Source organism: Lepisosteus oculatus, chromosome 14, assembly GCF_040954835.1.
Source record: "Lepisosteus oculatus isolate fLepOcu1 chromosome 14, fLepOcu1.hap2, whole genome shotgun sequence".
In the NCBI taxonomy this organism is placed as follows: domain Eukaryota; kingdom Metazoa; phylum Chordata; class Actinopteri; order Semionotiformes; family Lepisosteidae; genus Lepisosteus; species Lepisosteus oculatus.
Genome location: NC_090709.1, coordinates 29435046 through 29442545, shown reverse-complemented (window position 1 = coordinate 29442545; position 7500 = coordinate 29435046). Strand labels below are relative to the sequence as shown.

The 7500-nt window shown below is 52.4% G+C and overlaps 6 non-coding genes and 5 pseudogenes across 6 annotated transcripts; all 11 read left to right on the top strand.

Moving 5' to 3' along the window:
- The first annotated feature begins 532 nt into the window (after window positions 1-532).
- LOC138217582 (5S ribosomal RNA) lies at window positions 533-651 on the top strand. Its single transcript, XR_011181294.1, has one exon. It is a non-coding gene; the product is annotated as a 5S ribosomal RNA (ribosomal RNA).
- A 536-nt stretch (window positions 652-1187) lies between these two features.
- On the top strand, window positions 1188-1306 carry LOC138245289 (5S ribosomal RNA). Its single transcript, XR_011193899.1, has one exon. It is a non-coding gene; the product is annotated as a 5S ribosomal RNA (ribosomal RNA).
- A 537-nt stretch (window positions 1307-1843) lies between these two features.
- LOC138218552 (5S ribosomal RNA) lies at window positions 1844-1962 on the top strand (annotated as a pseudogene).
- A 537-nt stretch (window positions 1963-2499) lies between these two features.
- Window positions 2500-2618, top strand: LOC138216421 (5S ribosomal RNA). Its single transcript, XR_011180133.1, has one exon. It is a non-coding gene; the product is annotated as a 5S ribosomal RNA (ribosomal RNA).
- Window positions 2619-3155: 537 nt separating this feature from the next.
- On the top strand, window positions 3156-3274 carry LOC138244770 (5S ribosomal RNA). The gene has a single exon (XR_011193385.1). It is a non-coding gene; the product is annotated as a 5S ribosomal RNA (ribosomal RNA).
- Window positions 3275-3811: 537 nt separating this feature from the next.
- LOC138244478 (5S ribosomal RNA) lies at window positions 3812-3930 on the top strand. Its single transcript, XR_011193093.1, has one exon. It is a non-coding gene; the product is annotated as a 5S ribosomal RNA (ribosomal RNA).
- Window positions 3931-4462: 532 nt separating this feature from the next.
- LOC138218998 (5S ribosomal RNA) lies at window positions 4463-4581 on the top strand (annotated as a pseudogene).
- Window positions 4582-5118: 537 nt separating this feature from the next.
- Window positions 5119-5237, top strand: LOC138218884 (5S ribosomal RNA; annotated as a pseudogene).
- A 537-nt stretch (window positions 5238-5774) lies between these two features.
- On the top strand, window positions 5775-5893 carry LOC138245288 (5S ribosomal RNA). Its single transcript, XR_011193898.1, has one exon. It is a non-coding gene; the product is annotated as a 5S ribosomal RNA (ribosomal RNA).
- Window positions 5894-6430: 537 nt separating this feature from the next.
- LOC138218883 (5S ribosomal RNA) lies at window positions 6431-6549 on the top strand (annotated as a pseudogene).
- Window positions 6550-7086: 537 nt separating this feature from the next.
- On the top strand, window positions 7087-7205 carry LOC138218535 (5S ribosomal RNA; annotated as a pseudogene).
- The last annotated feature ends 295 nt before the right edge of the window (window positions 7206-7500 follow it).

The following is a 7500-nucleotide window of genomic DNA, read 5'->3' as shown; positions in this document are numbered from 1 at the left end:
GCGCAGGAGGCGCCCTATCCCCGCTCGCTCGCTCATTCCCCTGTTCACACGTGCAGTGCGGCTTGTCCGTCTGTTTATTTGTCAGCTTTGGCGAAACACGGGTGCTTGTGTATTAGCGTGAGCGTTTTTTATTCTGATCAGGAACAGTTTTACAAGTCCGCAAAGGATCGAAGAAAGGTTTATCGCCAGCTGAAAAGAGACACAGCGCTTCGGCTGTGGAGACTTGTTCGGCTGGCGTTCGGAGAGTCGCGTTTTTCAGAATTGTATTGAGATCGTTTTCCACAGAGCTCAGATGTCAAAGCACAGCAGCAGCTCTCCACAGCGATCCTCTATAGCGCCCTTTCTCCCGCAGCTCCGTCCTCATTGGAAGGAAGCAAGAGTGAAAGGCTGAAGTGAAATAGAGCGGGGACGAAGGCAGTGAAGAGAGAGAACGTGGGAAGAAGAGAAAAACGCAAGGGAAAAAAAGCAGCGTCGTAAAAGAGGTGACGGAGCTGTCCTCTCAATAAGAGGGGTGCCAGCGAGCCTTGCTCTCGCTTACGGCCACACCCCCTTGAGCTCGCCTGATCTTGTCTGATCTCGGAAGCTAAACAGGGATGGGCCTGGTTAGTACTTGGATGGGAGACCGCCTGGGAATACCAGGTGCTGTAAGCTTTTAAGCGAAGGAGGCGCCCTATCCCCGCTCGCTCGCTCATTCCCCTGTTCACACGTGCAGTGCGGCTTGTCCGTCTGTTTATTTGTCAGCTTTGGCGAGACACGGGTGCTTGTGTATTAGCGTGAGCGTTTTTTATTCTGATCAGGAACAGTTTTACAAGTCCGCAAAGGATCGAAGAAAGGTTTATCGCCAGCTGAAAAGAGACACAGCGCTTCGGCTGTGGAGACTTGTTCGGCTGGCGTTCGGAGAGTCGCGTTTTTCAGAATTGTATTGAGATCGTTTTCCACAGAGCTCAGATGTCAAAGCACAGCAGCAGCTCTCCACAGCGATCCTCTATAGCGCCCTTTCTCCCGCAGCTCCGTCCTCATTGGAAGGAAGCAAGAGTGAAAGGCTGAAGTGAAATAGAGCGGGGACGAAGGCTGTGAAGAGAGAGAACGTGGGAAGAAGAGAAAAACGCAAGGGAAAAAAGCAGCGTCGTAAAAGAGGTGACGGAGCTGTCCTCTCAATAAGAAGGGTGCCAGCGAGCCTTGCTCTCGCTTATGGCCACACCCCCTTGAGCACGCCTGATCTCGTCTGATCTCGGAAGCTAAACAGGGATGGGCCTGGTTAGTACTTGGATGGGAGACCGCCTGGGAATACCAGGTGCTGTAAGCTTTTAAGCGCAGGAGGCGCCCTATCCCCGCTCGCTCGCTCATTCCCCTGTTCACACGTGCAGTGCGGCTTGTCCGTCTGTTTATTTGTCAGCTTTGGCGAGACACGGGTGCTTGTGTATTAGCGTGAGCGTTTTTTATTCTGATCAGGAACAGTTTTACAAGTCCGCAAAGGATCGAGGAAATGTTTATCGCCAGCTGAAAAGAGACACAGCGCTTCGGCTGTGGAGACTTGTTCGGCTGGCGTTCGGAGAGTCGCGTTTTTCAGAATTGTATTGAGATCGTTTTCCACAGAGCTCAGATGTCAAAGCACAGCAGCAGCTCTCCACAGCGATCCTCTATAGCGCCCTTTCTCCCGCAGCTCCGTCCTCATTGGAAGGAAGCAAGAGTGAAAGGCTGAAGTGAAATAGAGCAGGGACGAAGGCAGTGAAGAGAGAGAACATGGGAAGAAGAGAAAAACGCAAGGGAAAAAAAGCAGCGTCGTAAAAGAGGTGACGGAGCTGTCCTCTCAATAAGAAGGGTGCCAGCGAGCCTTGCACTCGCTTATGGCCACACCCACTTGAGCACGCCTGATCTCGTCTGATCTCGGAAGCTAAACAGGGATGGGCTTGGTTAGTACTTGTATGGGGGACCGCCTGGGAATACCAGGTGCTGTAAGCTTTTAAGCGCAGGAGGCGCCCTATCCCCGCTCGCTCGCTCATTCCCCTGTTCATACGTGCAGTGCGGCTTGTCCGTCTGTTTATTTGTCAGCTTTGGCGAGACACGGGTGCTTGTGTATTAGCGTGAGCGTTTTTTATTCTGATCAGGAACAGTTTAACAAGTCCGCAAAGGATCGAGGAAAGGTTTATCGCCAGCTGAAAAGAGACACAGCGCTTCGGCTGTGGAGACTTGTTCGGCTGGCGTTCGGAGAGTCGCGTTTTTCAGAATTGTATTGAGATCGTTTTCCACAGAGCTCAGATGTCAAAGCACAGCAGCAGCTCTCCACAGCGATCCTCTATAGCGCCCTTTCTCCCGCAGCTCCGTCCTCATTGGAAGGAAGCAAGAGTGAAAGGCTGAAGTGAAATAGAGCGGGGACGAAGGCAGTGAAGAGAGAGAACGTGCGAAGAAGAGAAAAACGCAAGGGAAATAGAGCAGCGTCGTAAAAGAGGTGACGGAGCTGTCCTCTCAATAAGAAGGGTGCCAGCGAGCCTTGCTCTCGCTTTCGGCCACACCCCCTTGAGCACGCCTGATCTCGTCTGATCTCGGAAGCTAAACAGGGATGGGCCTGGTTAGTACTTGGATGGGAGACCGCCTGGGAATACCAGGTGCTGTAAGCTTTTAAGCGCAGGAGGCGCCCTATCCCCGCTCGCTCGCTCATTCCCCTGTTCACACGTGCAGTGCGGCTTGTCCGTCTGTTTATTTGTCAGCTTTGGGGAGACACGGGTGCTTGTGTATTAGCGTGAGCGTTTTTTATTCTGATCAGGAACAGTTTTACAAGTCCGCAAAGGATCGAGGAAAGGTTTATCGCCAGCTGAAAAGAGACACAGCGCTTCGGCTGTGGAGACTTGTTCGGCTGGCGTTTGGAGAGTCGCGTTTTTCAGAATTGTATTGAGATCGTTTTCCACAGAGCTCAGATGTCAAAGCACAGCAGCAGCTCTCCACAGCGATCCTCTATAGCGCCCTTTCTCCCGCAGCTCCGTCCTCATTGGAAGGAAGCAAGAGTGAAAGGCTGAAGTGAAATAGAGCGGGGACGAAGGCAGTGAAGAGAGAGAATGTGGGAAGAAGAGAAAAACGCAAGGGAAAAAAAGCAGCGTCGTAAAAGAGGTGACGGAGCTGTCCTCTCAATAAGAAGGGTGCCAGCGAGCCTTGCTCTAGCTTATGGCCACACCCCCTTGAGCACGCCTGATCTCATCTGATCTCGGAAGCTAAACAGGGATGGGCCTGGTTAGTACTTGGATGGGAGACCGCCTGGGAATACCAGGTGCTGTAAGCTTTTAAGCGCAGGAGGCGCCCTATCCCCGCTCGCTCGCTCATTCCCCTGTTCACACGTGCAGTGCGGCTTGTCCGTCTGTTTATTTGTCAGCTTTGGCGAGACACGGGTGCTTGTGTATTAGCGTGAGCGTTTTTTATTCTGATCAGGAACAGTTTTACAAGTCCGCAAAGGATCGAGGAAAGGTTTATCGCCAGCTGAAAAGAGACACAGCGCTTTGGCTGTGGAGACATGTTCGGCTGGCATTCGGAGAGTCGCGTTTTTCAGAATTGTATTGAGATCGTTTTCCACAGAGCTCAGATGTCAAAGCACAGCAGCAGCTCTCCACAGCGATCCTCTATAGCGCCCTTTCTCCCGCAGCTCCGTCCTCATTGGAAGGAAGCAAGAGTGAAAGGCTGAAGTGAAATTGAGCGGGGACGAAGGCAGTGAAGAGAGAGAACGTGGGAAGAAGAGAAAAACGCAAGGGAAAAAGAGCAGCGTCATAAAAGAGGTGACGGAGCTGTCCTCTCAATAAGAAGGGTGCCAGCGAGCCTTGCTCTCGCTTACGGCCACACCCCCTTGAGCACGCCTGATCTCGTCTGATCTCGGAAGCTAAACAGGGATGGGCCTGGTTAGTACTTGGATGGGAGACCGCCTGGGAATACCAGGTGCTGTAAGCTTTTAAGCGCAGGAGGCGCCCTATCCCCGCTCGCTCGCTCATTCCCCTGTTCACACGTGCAGTGCGGCTTGTCCGTCTGTTTGTCAGCTTTGGCGAGACACGGGTGCTTGTGTATTAGCGTGAGCGTTTTTTATTCTGATCAGGAACAGTTTAACAAGTCCGCAAAGGATCGAGGAAAGGTTTATCGCCAGCTGAAAAGAGACACAGCGCTTCGGCTGTGGAGACTTGTTCGGCTGGCGTTCGGAGAGTCGCGTTTTTCAGAATTGTATTGAGATCGTTTTCCACAGAGCTCAGATGTCAAAGCACAGCAGCAGCTCTCCACAGCGATCCTCTATAGCGCCCTTTCTCCCGCAGCTCCGTCCTCATTGGAAGGAAGCAAGAGTGAAAGGCTGAAGTGAAACAGAGCGGGGACGAAGGCAGTGAAGAGAGAGAACGTGGGAAGAAGAGAAAAACGCAAGGGAAAAAAGCAGCGTCGTAAAAGAGGTGACGGAGCTGTCCTCTCAATAAGAAGGGTGCCAGCGAGCCTTGCTCTCGCTTATGGCCACACCCCCTTGAGCACGCCTGATCTCGGCTGATCTCGGAAGCTAAACAGGGATGGGCCTGGTTAGAAATTGGATGGGAGACCGCCTGGGAATACCAGGTGCTGTAAGCTTTTAAGCGCAGGAGGCGCCCTATCCCCGCTCGCTCGCTCATTCCCCTGTTCACACGTGCAGTGCGGCTTGTCCGTCTGTTTATTTGTCAGCTTTGGCGAGACACGGGTGCTTGTGTATTAGCGTGAGCGTTTTTTATTCTGATCAGGAACAGTTTTACAAGTCCGCAAAGGATCGAGGAAAGGTTTATCGCCAGCTGAAAAGAGACACAGCGCTTCGGCTGTGGAGACTTGTTCGGCTGGCGTTCGGAGAGTCGCGTTTTTAAGAATTGTATTGAGATCGTTTTCCACAGAGCTCAGATGTCAAAGCACAGCAGCAGCTCTCCACAGCGATCCTCTATAGCGCCCTTTCTCCCGCAGCTCCGTCCTCATTGGAAGGAAGCAAGAGTGAAAGGCTGAAGTGAAACAGAGCGGGGACGAAGGCAGTGAAGAGAGAGAACGTGGGAAGAAGAGAAAAACGCAAGGGAAAAAAAGCAGCGTCGTAAAAGAGGTGACGGAGCTGTCCTCTCAATAAGAAGGGTGCCAGCGAGCCTTGCACTCGCTTATGGCCACACCCACTTGAGCACGCCTGATCTCGGCTGATCTCGGAAGCTAAACAGGGATGGGCTTGGTTAGTACTTGTATGGGGGACCGCCTGGGAATACCAGGTGCTGTAAGCTTTTAAGCGCAGGAGGCGCCCTATCCCCGCTCGCTCGCTCATTCCCCTGTTCATACGTGCAGTGCGGCTTGTCCGTCTGTTTATTTGTCAGCTTTGGCGAGACACGGGTGCTTGTGTATTAGCGTGAGCGTTTTTTATTCTGATCAGGAACAGTTTAACAAGTCCGCAAAGGATCGAGGAAAGGTTTATCGCCAGCTGAAAAGAGACACAGCGCTTCGGCTGTGGAGACTTGTTCGGCTGGCGTTCGGAGAGTCGCGTTTTTCAGAATTGTATTGAGATCGTTTTCCACAGAGCTCAGATGTCAAAGCACAGCAGCAGCTCTCCACAGCGATCCTCTATATCGCCCTTTCTCCCGCAGCTCCGTCCTCATTGGAAGGAAGCAAGAGTGAAAGGCTGAAGTGAAATAGAGCGGGGACGAAGGCAGTGAAGAGAGAGAACGTGGGAAGAAGAGAAAAACGCAAGGGAAAAAAAGCAGCGTCGTAAAAGAGGTGACGGAGCTGTCCTCTCAATAAGAAGGGTGCCAGCGAGCCTTGCTCTCGCTTATGGCCACACCCCCTTGAGCACGCCTGATCTCGTCTGATCTCGGAAGCTAAACAGGGATGGGCCTGGTTAGTACTTGGATGGGAGACCGCCTGGGAATACCAGGTGCTGTAAGCTTTTAAGCGCAGGAGGCGCCCTATCCCCGCTCGCTCGCTCATTCCCCTGTTCACACGTGCAGTGCGGCTTGTCCGTCTGTTTATTTGTCAGCTTTGGCGAGACACGGGTGCTTGTGTATTAGCGTGAGCGTTTTTTATTCTGATCAGGAACAGTTTAACAAGTCCGCAAAGGATCGAGGAAAGGTTTATCGCCAGCTGAAAAGAGACACAGCGCTTCGGCTGTGGAGACTTGTTCGGCTGGCGTTCGGAGAGTCGCGTTTTTCAGAATTGTATTGAGATCGTTTTCCACAGAGCTCAGATGTCAAAGCACAGCAGCAGCTCTCCACAGCGATCCTCTATAGCGCCCTTTCTCCCGCAGCTCCGTCCTCATTGGAAGGAAGCAAGAGTGAAAGGCTGAAGTGAAATAGAGCAGGGACGAAGGCAGTGAAGAGAGAGAACGTGGGAAGAAGAGAAAAACGCAAGGGAAAAAAAGCAGCGTCGTAAAAGAGGTGACGGAGCTGTCCTCTCAATAAGAAGGGTGCCAGCGAGCCTTGCACTTGCTTATGGCCACACCCACTTGAGCACGCCTGATCTCGGCTGATCTCGGAAGCTAAACAGGGATGGGCTTGGTTAGTACTTGTATGGGGGACCGCCTGGGAATACCAGGTGCTGTAAGCTTTTAAGCGCAGGAGGCGCCCTATCCCCGCTCGCTCGCTCATTCCCCTGTTCATACGTGCAGTGCGGCTTGTCCGTCTGTTTATTTGTCAGCTTTGGCGAGACACGGGTGCTTGTGTATTAGCGTGAGCGTTTTTTATTCTGATCAGGAACAGTTTAACAAGTCCGCAAAGGATCGAGGAAAGGTTTATCGCCAGCTGAAAAGAGACACAGCGCTTCGGCTGTGGAGACTTGTTCGGCTGGCGTTCGGAGAGTCGCGTTTTTCAGAATTGTATTGAGATCGTTTTCCACAGAGCTCAGATGTCAAAGCACAGCAGCAGCTCTCCACAGCGATCCTCTATAGCGCCCTTTCTCCCGCAGCTCCGTCCTCATTGGAAGGAAGCAAGAGTGAAAGGCTGAAGTGAAATAGAGCGGGGACGAAGGCAGTGAAGAGAGAGAACGTGGGAAGAAGAGAAAAACGCAAGGGAAAAAAAGCAGCGTCGTAAAAGAGGTGACGGAGCTGTCCTCTCAATAAGAAGGGTGCCAGCGAGCCTTGCTCTCGCTTATGGCCACACCCCCTTCAGCACGCCTGCTCTCGTCTGATCTCGGAAGCTAAACAGGGATGGGCCTGGTTAGTACTTGGATGGGAGACCGCCTGGGAATACCAGGTGCTGTAAGCTTTTAAGCGCAGGAGGCGCCCTATCCCCGCTCGCTCGCTCATTCCCCTGTTCACACGTGCAGTGCGGCTTGTCCGTCTGTTTATTTGTCAGCTTTGGCGAGACACGGGTGCTTGTGTATTAGCGTGAGCGTTTTTTATTCTGATCAGGAACAGTTTAACAAGTCCGCAAAGGATCGAGGAAAGGTTTATCGCCAGCTGAAAAGAGACACAGCGCTACGGCTGTGGAGACTTGTTCGGCTGGCGTTCGGAGAGTCGCGTTTTTCAGAATTGTATTGAGATCGTTTTCCACAGAGCTC